General features: G+C 31.5%; 2 pseudogenes; one reads left to right on the top strand and one right to left on the bottom strand.

Moving 5' to 3' along the window:
• Positions 1-2,554: 2,554 nt before the first annotated feature.
• Positions 2,555-5,566, top strand: LOC106778292 (annotated as a pseudogene).
• A 3,279-nt stretch (positions 5,567-8,845) lies between these two features.
• Positions 8,846-15,515, bottom strand: LOC106778293 (annotated as a pseudogene).
• Positions 15,516-17,503: the final 1,988 nt, after the last annotated feature.

Genomic DNA, 17,503 nt, shown 5'->3' on the forward strand with positions numbered 1-17,503 from the left:
TGAATAAGGGTTTGGGGGTTTTTTTTTTTTTTTAGTTTTGAAAATGAAAATTATTTAAATATCCGTCTTAAAACTTAAAATCCATGATAAATGAGGGTATTTTTGTCTACTATAATCCGGTACACATTGTTAAAACGTACCAACTGAAAAACAGGCGTACGTGTTAACAAACCCCATATATATATATATATATATATATATATATATATATATATATAACTTTTATTTTCAAATATACTTTTAATTAATTTGATTTTCAACCAATTTAATTTTAGAAACATCAATGATTATTTTCACTTCTCATTACTTATTAGTATCGATTTCAAAACTATCAAAGATTCTATAAAGGTTTTACGGGCAGTTCATTCCAGATTTTATCTCTCAACAATCATAGCAATGGGATTATTGGGTTTGCCATTGACAGATTATGTGAGCTCTGTTGTCTTCTGAAAGCTCAGATGCAACCCAACCATATATCTTAATTACTAATTACTACTATCATCAGTTCATATTTCTACAGCAATTATAATAAATATATATATTTTTTATCTTATTTCAATAAAATAATTATATTTCTAAAGTATATAATTTCATTTATATACTTTAGAAAAAAATTGGTAATTGTGAGCGTTAATTATGTAATTTTTAATTCACCCTTTTTAATAATTATGTTATATAATGTAAATATTTAATTATGGAATGTGCTTTATGAGATATCTAAGTTTCTAACTATAATTTGAATCACATACATAAAGTATCGCGTGAAAAAAAAATATCAATATATTTTATTCGGTCAAATTTTTTAATTAATATAATATCTTTAAATATTCTCTCATATTTTTATCATATTTATATCTTATAATTTCATCTTAGTTTTATCAATTTAAAATATAAAATTTATTTTTCCATTACATATTACCAAAATGTGATTTTCCTTGTAGCGATTTGGATGCTCACTTAACAATAGAAACATATTAAGTAGTGATTTGATATGTTTGAATATATAATGTCGTATCATTAATACAATCTCACAAATTTTATATGAATATTGGGTGGTAAAAGATAGTTTATAATAATAATATTATTATACAATATCGTATGTATAGTATACATAGGAACATCACATAGATATTCTATAAATATTTTTTTAAAACTATCTTTCTATGTTTTCATACATTATATTAAAGAATGATGTATTTTTTTATTTATTTTTTTGCATCCTTAAAATTAAAATGATTAAATTATTAATTTCATCCTTAAAATGATATTTTTTAAAATGTAATGATTGTTATTTAACTTTTTTTTAATCTTAATAATTTTTTTAAATTAAAAAAAGAAATCGTATTAATGATAGTTTGTTATTCTCGTGAAAAGAAAAAATTTATGATAAATCATTGCATTTAAAAAAACATAAATGGTTTATCCTATTGGAGATGAAAGGATAAGATAGTTTAAATGAATATATAAGTTAAAAAAATATAACTCTGAAGCATAAATATACTTTTGACTGATATAATTGATCTCAGTAAATCAGTTTTAATACGTCTAATTTATTAGTTAAAATTAGAGAAATTTTTAATTATAATTTCTGTGACATCAAGGTGATTTATCATACTCTCTATGTTATTAGAATATTCATATTAAAGTATTTTCCACTGAAAATTAACATATAACTAGTCAAACGTAGTGTCAAAATCCACCTCAATTTCATTATATAAACGTTAAATATATTGTAGGCACAAATTTTACAAAGTTTAATACAAAAACTTCTTTAATCCATCGCAAAAATTTAAATACTTTACGAATGCATAATTAAAAATAATATTTATCCACAAACTAATATATTCATTCAAACCAGCTCAATTTAAAGCAAATTATGAAAAATACAGTCGAAAATAAGTAGAAGAAAAGAAAAAGGATGATTAAAATTCATAATTTGCAGAAAGATTCTTTTATCATTAAAGTGAAGATAATTTGTTTTAAAGAATTATATAAAAATTCTTCTAAATTTACATGTTGTTCTGAGCAATTGATAACAATTCATATTTTTACGTATTAAAATTAAACTCAGAAATAAACGTGAAGAAGATTGATGGGAAGATGTACAGAGTTTAAAAATTTTCTAAAAATTTTATTCTTAAGAAAATTTAAAATATTTCATCAAAAACTCTTTCATTTAATTTAAAATATAAAAAAAATTGCTGTAAAGAATGTGTTGTGAAGCAAAGAAGAACATATCTTATAACTGAAAAAGAAAAGAAAATCTCTGAATGCAGCAATTGTTCATGAATTACTCTGACATAGAGAGCTTAAAGCTAATTCGGTTGGTGGTAGTGTGCTAAACACTCAATGCTGCTGCAGCGCCCCCACAACTTCCTGTTCTAAAATACTATTATTTTATTGCAAAACGTCCTATCAACTTTTCCAACGATCATTTCAATATTATATTATATTATTTTCGAACGTTGGTTTTTTTCCGTTGGGTGGCAACGGCTAGAATTTTGCAACGGTCTTTTTTTTTTATATTTATAAATATAAGTTCATTTCATTCCAATTGCATCACACAAAACATATTTTTAATCTCTATTTTCTCTCTTGATTTCCTACTTCTATCTTATTTTCTAAACACAAAGAGAGTCTTCTGGTGGTGGTGGTGCATATTTGAGTGTGTGCGTGAGGTTTAGAGAGAGAAAGAGAGAGATGGGAAGGGGAAGAGTGGAGTTGAAGAGAATATTGAGAACAAGATCAACAGGCAAGTGACCTTTGCAAAACGAAGAAACGGGCTTTTGAAGAAAGAAAGCTTATGAGCTTTCCGTTCTTTGTGATGCCGAGCTTGCTCTCATCATCTTCTCCACCAGAGGAAAGTTTTACGAGTTTTGCAGCACTTCAAGGTACCTCTTCCTTTGATTTTAGCTGTTTCCTGTGATTCAAGAACACCAGCTACCCTTTGCCACCTTCTCAATTCTACTTTTACCAAAACTTTATTTTCTTCTTTCACTGTTTTGAGCTTTTCCGTTTCTGTGAATGTCTCGGCGTTTTTAGCATCTTCAGTGTTTCTGCGGCTTTGTTTATGTTAGATCTGCAACTGGAAACGCAGAGAGATATCACTGTGTATTTACTGTTCTATCTCTTCCTTGTTCTTTAATTTTTGGTTTTCCTCAAGCCCCTTCACCTTTCTCTTTCGGTTCTCAACCCAGCGAACGGAAACTTATTTTTTTTCTTCATTTGTTTAAGTTCTTCGTAGATCTGGTTCAAAATCTTTTACTCGAAAGGTTTTGCTCGGGCTTCTGTTTCTATGCAATTAAGTGTTCGGAAAAGAACCACATCATTAATTATCTTTTCTGTCAAGTATCATTTATATTATTTATATAATATAATAACAATATTAGCTAGTGTCTGCTAATTTTGCCTTCAGTGTTTTATCATTCACTCGAAAAACCTAAATCATGTCAACTTTTTCATTTTCTTTTAACCAAGGCAAGGCACTCTCTAATTTACATCTTTGGCCCTACCTAGGGTTTATTTTATTCCTGCAATTAGTTCTTTGTTTCCACCATTTCTTTCCTTCTCATGTATCATTTGAAACTACTTTTATTTGCCTAAGCATATCTTTATATTATTTATTTATTTATTTACTCATCAAGTTCTGTAATGGTACGAATTCTCTGCCACAATTTGCTCACCACTTTGTTTCTTTGGTCCATAATTTGTCTACACAATCTCCTCCATTATAATAAGCATAAACTGTTTGATATGACTTTTCAATCAGTCATATCTGTTTCAATATGCCTGGTTTGTTTGACGAACCAAGATTTTCTTTCTAGATTATATTGGCTTCTCATTAAAAATTTGCATCTCCCAAAGCTGCTTTTCTGCTCTAAAAACAACAGCGGTGTTTGAAGATCGAAAGAAGATGCACATGAAGGGCTATATATACATTTTTCGGATGCATAAGTACTTCTTAGTGTGTCTACATGTTCTGTGTAGTTGTGGAAATAGAATAATTTTCTTAATGTTTTAATCACTATTTGACGATTTGATGTGAACGTGCAGCATGCTGAAAACGTTGGAGAGGTATCAGAAATGTAACTATGGAGCGCCCGAGGCCAATGCGTCAACAAAGGAAACCTTGGTATTGGTGATTATCCTATACACCCTATTTCATTGACCAACTGTGCATATAAAACATTCTTGGTTATTTCCAAGTTCTCGTGGTTTTGGTTTATCCACTACCTAGTTACCAAACAATTTCATTTGGAGAGGCAACAATTACGAGAAAAAACTGAATTTGATCGGCATTTCAGTTGTTTTCAGGAAACACCAGTTTTCAGTTTACACGAATTTGTTCTGTTAATTTGCGAAACAAAAAAAATTAAAAGTAAACTTTTAGGCGAGTGTAGTTCCATCAACATAATTGAACTTTTGTATGTATTCATCAATACTTGTTCACTTTTTTTCTGCCATCTTATTTTCTATCAGTATCAGTTGAAATATTTATCAAGCAGGTACCATAACAGGACTGCAAAAGCACATCGGGCAGCTAGCAGCAGCAAAACAAAAGACGGTTGAATCTTGGTAGTTGTGGTCTCGACAGCTAAGACGCAATTCTACAAAAACAAAGTAGTAGAAATGTGGAGGAAGGCAGAGATCTTCTTCACATGTGGAGGTGTAGTAGCCGTGGGTGAGGTGGCCGCCGAAGGGGAGATCCAGACCCATGATGCGCTCGTGGCAGTGTCGTGCATCGTGGCAGTGTCGTGCATCGTGGCAGTGTCGTGCAGGCGGCGGCGAAGTTGACGGCGGAGAACCACCAGAGTAGGGGTGGACGCGGGAGGGCGCGGGAACCGGGAGGGAACGGCACAGGTTCTCAATTCTCCGACGCTATGAGTTCTCCCCAGCGTCTCTGTGACAGCGAAGTAAGTAAAGTTCTCCGACGCTATGAGCTCTATTCCACGACACTGGCGACGCTTCTCCTTCTCAAATTTCTCAAATTGCTAATATTTGGTACGCTGATAAAAAAAATTGTATTACATCAATCCTATTCGTTAACGGTGTAAAATCGGTATTAAATTGGGACAACTTTAGCTGCCACCGCGACACCATGGTGGGCTGGCACCATGGCGGGCGGCATTGATGCCACAAGGTTCGCTAAGTGTTACGGAATCGTTGCACGGAATCGTTGCCTTAAATCATATTCCTTATATTCCTTAAATCAATTCCTAAAACCTTAATCACATAATGAAGGATCCCAAACACCACCTGCACACAGGAAAACAGAGAAAACCCAATTTCAAAATCAGAATCGAAAATAAGAACAGAAACCCCTTGCGAGACGTGCCACGAGAGTCGCTGCGAAGTCAACCTTGCGGTGACCTTGTTAGAGTCGGCGTCACCTCCAAATGTGTCCCAGCCCAGGATTGTGTCTTTCTGCGAGAAGAAGTCACCCAGGATTGTTGGGTCTGCGAGAAGAAGAAGTCAGAGAAAAGTTTAAGATATTACTTTAACCATGTTAGCATTTTTTTTTTTTACCTTTAACAATTTTAACATAGTTAGATTTTTTTATCTTGAAGTCAAACAAATTTATAATTTATAATTTATGGACTAAAACGATTTAAAAGTAGAGACGAACAACATTAACATTTAACTTAAAAAGATCAAAATGAATTCAAATCTATATAAGTAATTATAAATTAATATAATTTATGGATTAAGATTATCTTGCTAGCAAAATGATTTATCAATTATTTACCAATGATTTATTGAGATTCTTAATTACATATGGTTATTGTTAAGAAAACAAGACGAAATAAACTTGAAAACCGAAATATTTTGTAGATGTCATAGACAAATTCTTCTTACTATATACCATATATATATATCTTGCATTCTTTAAATATTAAAGATATTAATTTCAACAAACATGAAAACCGAAATATTAAATATTGATAATATGTTGTTTTTGTTTATTTTAAGAAAATTTTATTAGGATTTATCTTTTGAAAGTGGAAACTTACATCCAAAAGGAGAACCATTTCAAAATCCTTTCGCTCATAGAATAACACTTTCGTCCACCGAAAAGATCCATATGGTATAATCGCTTAATATTAACCAAAAACTTGTTTCTCATCCAACTAAGAGTTATATATGTTGATATAGTGAGAAATCACCCATAAGGTGTTCTTCATGCTTAATTTATTAAACATATAATATTTACTTATTTCATTTCTTTTAATTAAGATAATTTTCATAGAATTTTTTATTGATTTATCTGACATTTGAAAATAAAGGAAGAAACCAAGCTAACCAAGCCAGCGTTAGACTTAATTTCTTGATTATATAGTCAATTTCCTTACTTAGCCAAAACATATGAAATAAATAAATATTATATGTTTAATAAATTAAGCATGAAGAATACCTTATGGGTGATTTCTCACTATATCAACATATATAACTATTAGTTGGATGAGAAACAAGTTTTTGGTTAATGTTAAGCGATTGTACCATATGGGTCTTTTCGGTGGACGAAAGTGTTGTTCTATGAACGAAAGGATTTTGAAATGGTTCTCTTTTTGGATGTAAGTTTCCACTTTCAAAAGATAAATCCTAATAAAATTTTCTTAAAATAAACAAAAACAACATATTATTAATATTTAATATTTCGGTTTTCAAGTTTGTTGAAATTAATATCTTTAATATTTAAAGAATGCAAGATATATATGAGAAATGTAAGAAGAATTTGCCTATGACATCTACAAAATATTTCGGTTTTCAAGTTTGTTTCATCTTGTTTTCTTAACAATAACCATATGTATTAAGAATCTCAATAAATTATTGGTAAATAATAAATTATTGGTAAATAATTGATAAAACCAAGAACATGTCAATTATTTTTGTAATTTTAGGTAGTCATTAATTTTAATAAAAATAGCATCGTTGTTTGTATGATATTAAAATTCGTGACAACACACACAATCTATTAGTTATTACTCCCTAGAAATTACCTGCACAATTCAACTTGATGAAAGATATTATTTTTTTTATTGAAAGTGATTTCACTAAATTTATTGAAACAATGTAAATTTATTCACTAAATTTATTGAAAGTGAACGGTGATGGAGCTCTGTGGTAAGGAAACCCCTTTTGGTTGTTCACTTATTCCTCCATGAGCAAAAGTATTTGATCTTTTATTTTCATCCTTATCTGTATTTCTAAAAGAATGTAGAATCTTTGAAAACAAAAAGGTTAATTAATTAATCTTTACCATTTATTTGTATTGTTTTCATCTTTTTGTGGAATAAAGCTTCGCATTCTATACCCAACTCTTTTCATTATGAGTTTTGTTTGTACTCTTCAATTAAAGGGAAAGGTAAACTTTCACCTAACTATGATTACACACAACTTAACCAGTTTGTATTTGAACTTTAATGGGATATCTTACACATTTAATGGGATCTAATAAGATTAAATCTCTTTCCAATTCATGATCAGAGAGCTCTTTCACCTAAAATTTTAATGTCAATAGAAGATGAGTTCATATATAATTTATTTGTAAAACATGACAACTGCGTCTGCGTCTGAGAATCAAACAATACTCCTGTGAAAGTGAGATATTTATATGTAATCTCCAAAGTTTTTTTGTATTTCTCTGTCAGAGATAAATAACTGGTTTCACGGTGAATTTATTATGAGTTAGAATTTGTTAATATTGTAGTTGAATCTAGTTAATTTTTCGTGTATTTAATTTTTTCATTCTTCATTATTTATATGTTGACTTGTGAAGATGGAAATATATAATAAAGATGATTTATTACGATTTTTTATGACAAAAATGTTGCACTGTCAGTTAAAACATTTTTTTTTAACACTAACAGGAAACGAGCTTCCTAGTTTACAATATCTTCATCCATTATCGTAAATACCTCTAGCGTTTTCAGCATGCTGCACGTTCACACCAAATAGTCAAATAGTCATTAAACATTCAGAAAAAGATTTTGAACCAGATCTACCAAGAACTTAAACAAAAAAAAAAAAAAGGCATTGTTGTTCTCTCTCTATCTGTCTTTTTCTCTTAGCTTAATTTGCTACATTCATCCCCTGTGAGTGACCTGTGCTTTCATTGATGATACGGAGGAGCCATCCAAAGAAAGAAAATGCTGAAATTCAGATTTATTGTCAGTATGGTGCTCAAAGAGTGCGCCAAAGCAAAAATCGGAGAAACCCTAAATAAGATCCGTCACCAGTAATCATCATGATTGGTCATTCGATACCACAACACTGCCACGTGTCCAAAGATGAAGTGGGAAAGGGCTTCATTTTCTGCTAGTTTGTATGTTACATCATAAATTTACCCAACTACCCCTATTCAAATTAACTTCCTTCGTTTTATTAATAAACAAATTAAAACTCTAATTGTATATCTTTTTATGATCTCTACTCTTTTAAAAAGACTCAGCAATTTAATTAAATTTTAATTATTAAAAAAATAATTAAAAACACTATTTTAAAATTTATAAATTTATTTTTGAAGGTTGAGTGAAACTGTTGGATCATATACCAGTGTTTTCACTTTCAATCCTATTTTAAAACACTATATGCGATAAAAAGCAAGATTGAAGGACCTTCATACAATTTTAGAAATGTTGAATCGTAGATTGTAAAAAATAATTAAGTTTATATACTGAAATAATAGGGTAGTTAGTTGTTGAGGTGAGGTGTGATAGTGGATTCAATAACACTACATAGTTAAACATCAATCTATATATATACATTATCCACATTAGGAAAGAGAGAAACTGAGCTGAAACTATATGTTTCTGAAACAACACAAATGCTTTGTTTATATTGAGATAACAAAATTAATACAATATCAGGCCTTTGATACGGTTCACGAGCAGTGCAATGACCTCCAATTCAGCCACTTTATATATGCTTTCCCATGGTTTCCTCATGAGGATGGAGAGTTTAATGTGAGGAGGAATGATACTATTACATCTTTGAAGTGCGTTAATTGAATGATACTGTCAAGTTTGTACTGCAAACTATGTAGAATGTACAGATATCGGGGATGAACGCTGAACATGATAGCAGAATAAAATATCACAACCAAAAGGAATTTAAAAAGATGCTCAAGGGACCTCTTTATGAAATGGACAATTCGTTAGCTTGCCATCTTTGCAGAGCTTGAGAAAGGCTTATCATATGAATGTTAATATCATAGCTTTCTTCTTGGTGGCTGGTAGGCTTCCATTGCTCTACTAGAGGAACCAAGACATTGACTGCATGATCCATATCTGGGCTTTGATATGGTTCACGAGCAGTGCAATGACCTGCCAGTTCAGCTACTTGATATATGTTTCTCATGGTTTCCTCATCAGGATCAAGGGTTTGATCAATAGCCTTCGGGATGCTCTCCTTGTTAATCAACACCCTACGAAACCAGGAAACCAGGTGAGACCTTTCTTCAGGCAGAGTATTGGCCAATACCTTTCTACCTGTGAGAGGGAGTTGAGGTCCGGAGCGTTGAGCGACTGCGAAGCGCTGTTGATTGAAGCTACCAGCATAGTCTTAGTCCCTAGGGCTGGAGCACGGCAGTGTAGGCGGCGAAGTTGGCCGGAGAACCAGAATAGGGTTGGACGTTGACGCCCCATCGGGAGGGATCGAGATGGAAGGCCTCGAGGGCGCGGGAACGGCACAGGTTCTCAATCTGATCGATGAAGTCGTTGCCACCGTAGTAGCGGTTGCCGGGCATACCCTTACTTGTTTCCCCAGCGCCTCTATGACAGCGAAGGAAGTGAAGTTCTCAGACGCTATGAGTTCTATTCCACGACACTGGCGACGCTTCTCCTTCTCAATGAGATCGTGGATTTCTGGATCGACCGTGGCCAACGGCGTGTTACCCCAGCCACTCACTGCTTCCATCCTTTGGCTGTCTTTCTGAAAACAGCGAAACGAAGAAGCAAGAAAGCAAGAAGTGCAGAAGTGTACACTCTCATCTCATCCCGTCTCCCTTTAAATAAGGAAAAGCCACTCCTCATATCTTCATTTACCATTCTACCCCTCACACCCTTTCTTTTTCTTTTTGTCACACCATCTATGTGAGCCCCACAAGGAAAGCTTTCAATTTTACTGGAATTTGGAACTGAAAATTATTTCTGTGATCTCCCGTGGATTGTAGTGTAGTTGGTGGCTTAACTTGCTGTGAGATTGTCCAAAGATGGTTGGTGAGGGTGGCATGGTCATTTCGTTTCTTTTGTTTTCTTTTCCATTTAAACAAAAGTTTAGAAGTGTTTATATCATATACAAAACTCTAAATTTCACACAACACAGTTTTTTCTCTTCACGATGATAATTTCTGAGTAACTTGTATACGTGAAATAGTTATAAGAAAAGAATGATATCAGAGTCCTAAGTAGCTAAAAGTAACGTTATGTGATAACAGATTCTAAGAATGAGTAAAGGTTTTCATTTATTTGTATTGTTTTCATCTTTTTGTGGAATAAAGCTCTCTGTATTTGTATTGTACAAGGGAAAGGAAAACTTTCACCTACTGATGCAACACCGTTATCTCTATCTTATAGAGATAAAAAAAAAACAAAGAATTTACTCACCGTCTAAATCTCTCAGTAATGACTAAAAGTTATCAATAAAAATGAATAAAAAAGAGAAAGAAAGGGAAACAAGCCTTCAAAAGATATCGATTGTTGGAACCTACATTCTGAATTAAGAAAAAGGAATTTGATTGAGAGAATAATTGGAGTATCTAAAAGTAACATTATGATAACAGATTCTAAGAATGGCTAAAGGAATTTTCTTGTATTAATTGTTTTCATCTTTTGTGGAATAAAGCTTTGCATTCTATACCCAACTTTCAATTATGAGTTTTGTATTCCATATCCAAACTTTCACCTGCAATGCATCTCTAACTATGGTTATACAAGTTAACTAGATTATATAGAAAAGTATTTTGGATGAATTTTTTATTTGATGGTTATACAAGTTAACTAGTTTATATAAAAAAATATTTTGGATGAATTTTTTATTTGATTATTAGACTGTAATAGTATAAATATACAAATTAATAACCAATTGAAAAAAGTTAAAAAGGAATAAACTCCACTCATTTAATATCAATTATTATACTATCAATTATAAAAATTAGCTAATAAAAACTAATTATTTCAATTTAAAATTAATTATTATAATTGATAGTTTGAACTTTAGTTGGAATCTAATATTAAAACTCTTTTCAATTCAATATCAGATCTCTTTAACTAAAACTTTAATGTTAACAGATGAGTGTTAATATATAATTTATTTGTAAAACACTAATTTATCAACTTTTTATGCTTATGTTTGTATTGTTTGCAGTGTTAGAGGAACTATCCATGGGTAACAAAATTAATTTAAAATAACATTTTATTTAATACCTTGTATGTATATTTCATTTATACACCAAAAAAAATATTTTTTTTTATAAATTCAATTATTAATCATATAAATATAAAAAGGTTGTCATATACACATATCTCATATAATCAGTTAATAACACTGTATTTTATATGCCAATTATAGTTGGCTTTTCAATTTATCAGAATAGATAATTATATTAATTAAAATAATTATAAATAATGAATGTATTTCAATTTTAATTAACTAGAATATGTACTTTGTGAATAAAATTAGGAAAACAAATTATTACTATGCTTTACTAAAAATGAAGATAAGTTTGAGAATTTGCCAAAATGAATTTGTTCAAAGATAATTGTTTATTCTGTATGTTTTATAAAATTAAGTTAAATTTAAAATTCATCAAAACTCAAATTTACCTTCATTACATTACATGCTAATAAAAGTTGATCAAACTGTCAACGTTTATAACAGATTCTCTCAAAATTCAAAAGACATTGTCACAATTAATTGTTAATTTAATATTTCTATATTTGAAAATTCATGGGTGATATATGAAAATAAACAAAACTCGTAGAATAAATAATTAGGATTTTAATGTAAGCATTATAGTAGATGCTGATAGTAAAGTTTAGCTCAGTGGAGTGTCTACATGTAATCTCCAAAGCTTTTGTGTATTTCTGTCTGAGAAAAATAACTCCTTTCACGGTTAATTTATTATGAGTTAGAATTTGTTAACATTTCGTGTGTTTTATTTTTTCATTCTTTATTATTTATATGCTTTTGTTCTACTGCTATTTTTCATGTTGACTTGTGAGGATGGAAATATATAATAAAGATGATTTATTACGATTTTTTATGACAAAAAATTTATCTTATATCAATATTTACAATGATTTTAATTGTTATGACTATTTATTTCCAGTAAAATAGATTACTTTTGTCTACAATGTTTGGGGTACATAAAATTCTTGACGGTGAGAAAAAAGCCCATGTACTGATTGGGCCCAAATCATGATTCGGTACCACTGAATTATTCACTACAAGGCTTTGTTAATAACATCCTGCTTGTTTCTAAGCACACACCTCTATTTTTAGTTTAATTTTTATGGTCCAAAACAGAAACACATTTCTGTGTTTAACATGCGACAAAGATTTGATTTGATTTTTTATATATTTAGAAGATGTCTAGAAATAGCTTACAATAGTATGTCAGAAAAACATATTAAGAATAGGAAAACTTCTTGCAACTATAAAGAACACATAAATAGACTCATTATTTATCAAATTTAAAATTTCTTAACACCGTGTTTATGAATTTTTTTCTCATATCCACACGATTTAAGCAAATAATGAATTCATTAATATATATAAAATTGAAAACATATTAACGACCAGAGAGAATTTCTGATATGGACATATCATAATGTCCTTCGTAGATCACATCACAACCTTGTTCTTCTTCTTGTTCATGGGTGCAGGCAGGGTTCCATTGCTCCACCAGAGGAACCAAGACATTCACTGCATGCCACATATCAGGCCTTTTATAAGGTTTAGGAGCGGTGCAATGAGCTGCCAGCTCAGCCACTTTACATATGCTCTCCATGCTTTCATCGTCAAAGGTTTAGATTTTCATCAATTACCAGTGATATGTTTTCCATGTTATCTACAATTCTACAAAACCATGAAACCAAGTGAGGCATTTCTTCTGGCAAACTACTGTCCAATGCCTTTTTACCGCTAATTAGTTCCATCAAAACTACTCCGAATGCGTACACGTCCACTTTTCTCGTCACTCTTCCGGTAGCTGCCAACAACAACATCAGATTAATCAATAAAACCAAATAAAGATAAACATGTATTCAAAAGCTTTCTGTATACCTGCATATTCAGGTTCCAGATATCCAAATGTTCCCGCTACTCGTGTCCACACAGAATCATTTCCTCCTGGTGCAATAATTTTAACCAAACCAAAATCTGCAACCTTGGCTCTCATGTCATCTCCCAAAAGTATGTTTGAGGGTTTTAAGTCTCTATGAATGAAGTTATGTTGAGCTAGGCGGTGCAAATATTCCACTCCTCGTGCTATGTCCAAAGCTATTGTTACCCTTTGTTTCCAAGTCAAAGGAATATTGTCATTTTCACGCTAAGAGAATAGATTTTGAGTTAATGTCCCCTCTGGCATATACTCGTACACCAAAAGCTTTTCGTCACCTGCAATACAATGTCCTAAAAAAGCCACCAAGTGTCTGTGTCTCACTTTACTCAGAACTGCAATTTCTGCTTCAATTTCATTCATTTCCTTACTTCCCATTCTACAAGAACCACATTTCATTCTCTTCACAGCAATTTTAGTTCCATCATCCAATTCCCCTTTGTAAACCACTCCAAATCCTCCCCTACCCAAAATGTTTTCTTCACTGAAATTTTTTGTTACTTGCCGAAGAAATTGAATTGACATGGTAACACGTTGACCCTCAATTCTCGGAACAACTTTCTTTTCATTTTCTAGATTCTTAACCTTTCCTGATGCCCAATTCCAATTTTTGGTATGACACACGCAAAAGACAAGCACAACCACCGTGACAATAACCACACTAAGAACAACAATACCTGCAATCCAAGCAGTAGAGAGTAAAAAACCACCTGATGCTGCATTTGAACTTCCGATTGGTGCATCACCATAATCCCTTGATGGAGTGGTTCCAGAATGCCCAAGCAGAGGATTACTTGCATTATTGAACTTCACCTTGGATGAGAGCTTTGGTACATCACCAGACAAATTGTTATTAGACACATCCAGAATCTCAAGCTGACCCAAATTAACCAAGTCTTTCGGTATTGATCCTCCTAAATGATTGTCATTGAGATACAAGTTTCTCAAATCAGTTAAATTGCCAAATGCAGGTGAAATTGTTCCGGTCAAATTCTGCTTCGCCAAATTCACAGTAACAATCTTCCCCGTAGCACACACAACGAAACTCCAATCCCCACAAGGATCATTCCCGAACCAGGAACGTGCCAACTGAAGAGGATAGCCGAAATCTTTAGCAATATCAAGCAAAGTGGTTATGCGAGAATCGCAGGGTCCGAAGTCTTGCCTACAAAAATTATTCACGCCATCAAGAGTGACTTTCACACCTTTCCCAAACGAAGGAAGGGGACCTTGAAGCACATTGTTGTCTAAAGAGACATTCTGTAAACTAAAAAGGGATATGAGAGAAGGTGATACCACACCAGTTAATTGGTTGTCTCTCAGCTGCAGATCAAACAGAGTGGCACAATTTGACAAATCTGGAATGGGACCCATGAAAAGGTTCTTCTCAAGCCACACTTGAGACAAACTAGTCATGGAAGCAAGCACCTCAATGGTACCCGAAAACCCGAACCCGTCTTTCTGATCTTTGAGCCACAGATTCTTGATCGCAGATCCCGCAAAGGTTTTTGGCAAACCTCCAGTGAGGTTGTTGTAAGAGAGACGAAGCTCCTGCAAACTCACAAGGGAGTCAAACACATCAGGCAAGGTACCAATGAGGTTTGTGTTTCCGAGATCGAGTTTCACGAGGTTGGTGGACTGAGTCAACTCAGCCGGAATCCTCCATGGAGCGAGGTTGAAACTGTCTGCCATGCTCAGGCTCTGTAAGCTAGTGAGACCTTGGAAGCAACCATCGGAAATGGAGGTGAAGTTGTTGCCCCCAAGGAACACAGTTTCCAGCATGGAGAGGTTGGCAAGGGAAGGCAATGCGCCAGAGAGCGCGTTGCCCTGGAGAGAAAGCGAGGTGAGTTGGGAGAGGGAGTTCAGATCCGAAGGTAGCGTTCCAGTGAGCGACTGTGAAGCGATGTTGATTGAGGTGACGCTGTTGGTCGTGCACTTGATACCCTTCCACTGACAGAAGCTGGTCCCCGACCACCCCGACGGCGTGGGACTCAAGGCTTTGGCGAGCTTGGACATAAATAGAGCATCGTCGGCAATGGCTATGCACGTGCACAGAAGAGTGAAAGACAAGAAGATTTTAGAGACGGAACGTAGAATTTTGATTGAGAACATGGATGCAGTATGGTGTTACTTCGTGTAAGAGATTAGTACTTAAGAGAATATGATAACTGTAGGACGCCGGTAAACAATTTATTTCTATTTCACAAACACTCATTTATTAATATTGTCCCATCTTCTGTCTCATTTTTTCAATAATAATAATAATATAATTCCCACATTATTAATTGCTGCGTGTTGAATGAGTTTGAACCAGTAAAACGTTAGTAAAAGTCATGAAAAAGTATACCAGTTTTAGTAGTCACATTTAGACTTCAGAGTCAATGATTCACTGTTAACCTCAGAAAACTAAATTACTTATTCTTGAATTTGAAATATTTCACATTTTCTTGATGTCAAGATTAAAAATTACTTATATAGCTCTCGTTTTTAATAACATATTTCAATATATTCAAAATATTTCAACATATATTGATGTAAATTTAATATGCGGTGCCTTAGGGTTTGGAGAGATATGCTGGTACGTATAATGAAGTTATTACGGAGGCTATAAGAAAAAGTTGTTAAATGAATTTGAATAACAGGTAATTCTTAAAAGTAAAATCTTAAAGAAGATAAAAATAGTTAAAAATTATTTATATTAGAATATTATGTTGGACAATCTATGTGTCAATCTATGTGTAAATATATTTGAACATTGATGATGTGTCAATTTATGATTGGTCCCAAATTACTCCACAATCATTAATAATAATCATAAAAACTATTATGGAGTAAGACCAATCACAGATTAACACGGAGCTTACAGAATTTTTTTTTTGTTTACATTTACGGTTTTGACATAGAAATTCAAAAATAAAATTAATCTTTTAAACGTTATAAGAATTAGTGATTTGGTTACTAAATATAACATTATCTTAGAATTTTATTATCTGTTCTAATAAATTTTATAATTTAGTTTAATTGTTAAATAATTTAGATTGAAAATAATACTTAATTTGAAAAATTAAAACTATATAAGTAACTAAAAATATAAGTTAATTTTTATTTATTTATTTTTATATTTGTATATTATTTCAGTTACAATATAATTACTAACTTAATGTATACTATATTTCTCTCAATAGCCGAATTCTCTCATCTGATTTGCAGTTTCGAAATTGAATTCCATATCCAGTTGTCCAAATTATAGGTGGATTTTTTAGTTTTTCTTTTTATGTGACTAAAGGGAGAAAAAATTGAAAAAGAATACAAAGAAATAAGAAAAAATAGATTTAATTTTAGTGAAAGTAAATTAAAATAATTAATTAAAAATGTGGAGAATAAATTTTAAAAAAATTATTATTGGTGGTTAAAAAATTAGAAATGAAGTTAATTAATTTACGAACTTTTATTATTATGTGTATGATGATAAATGATTTTTTGAATGTTGAGAAAAAAATTAAGACTCATCAAATCTTTGTTATGTATGTGTTATCATTTTATGAATAATTACTTTTTAATTTTGGTTTGATAAGTTATTATTTGTATGTCAGTGTACATTATTTTTACGGAGTAGATCATCAATATAGAATAATAAAAATATATATCCTTTGGTTTGATAAAAATAAATATGAAAAAAAAATCACTTATTTGAATGAGTGAAAACGCTAATTTTTTAGAAAAGCACTCTATCACTTTTTTTCGAATAAAATGTGATAAAATATATAGTTTTTGCTATAGTAAATTTGTAATAATAAAATATACATCCAAAGTTTACTTGTTTGTTTTGTAATAATATTATAAGTAATGTTTATTTTTTAGATTAAAAACATATTTAATATTTAAAAAGTAATAATTTTTACCTCAAAATCACTATTTTATGAATTAAAAGTATATTTAGAAAAAATATATTTTGACACGTTATTACACTCATTTCACATTTTTTGTCAGTATATTTAATATTTTAACGAATAAAATTCTACATTTAACCTAATTTATTTTACTAAGTTTTCTTATTATCCCGTTTAAAATTGAGATAAAAAAAATTAAATTTCCTTTCTCTTTTCATCTAGTAGAGTGACAAGATTAAGGGAAGAACCATGATTCGTATAATTATTTTACCAA

This window comes from Vigna radiata, unplaced genomic scaffold (assembly GCF_000741045.1).
Source record: "Vigna radiata var. radiata cultivar VC1973A unplaced genomic scaffold, Vradiata_ver6 scaffold_246, whole genome shotgun sequence".
Taxonomy (NCBI): domain Eukaryota; kingdom Viridiplantae; phylum Streptophyta; class Magnoliopsida; order Fabales; family Fabaceae; genus Vigna; species Vigna radiata.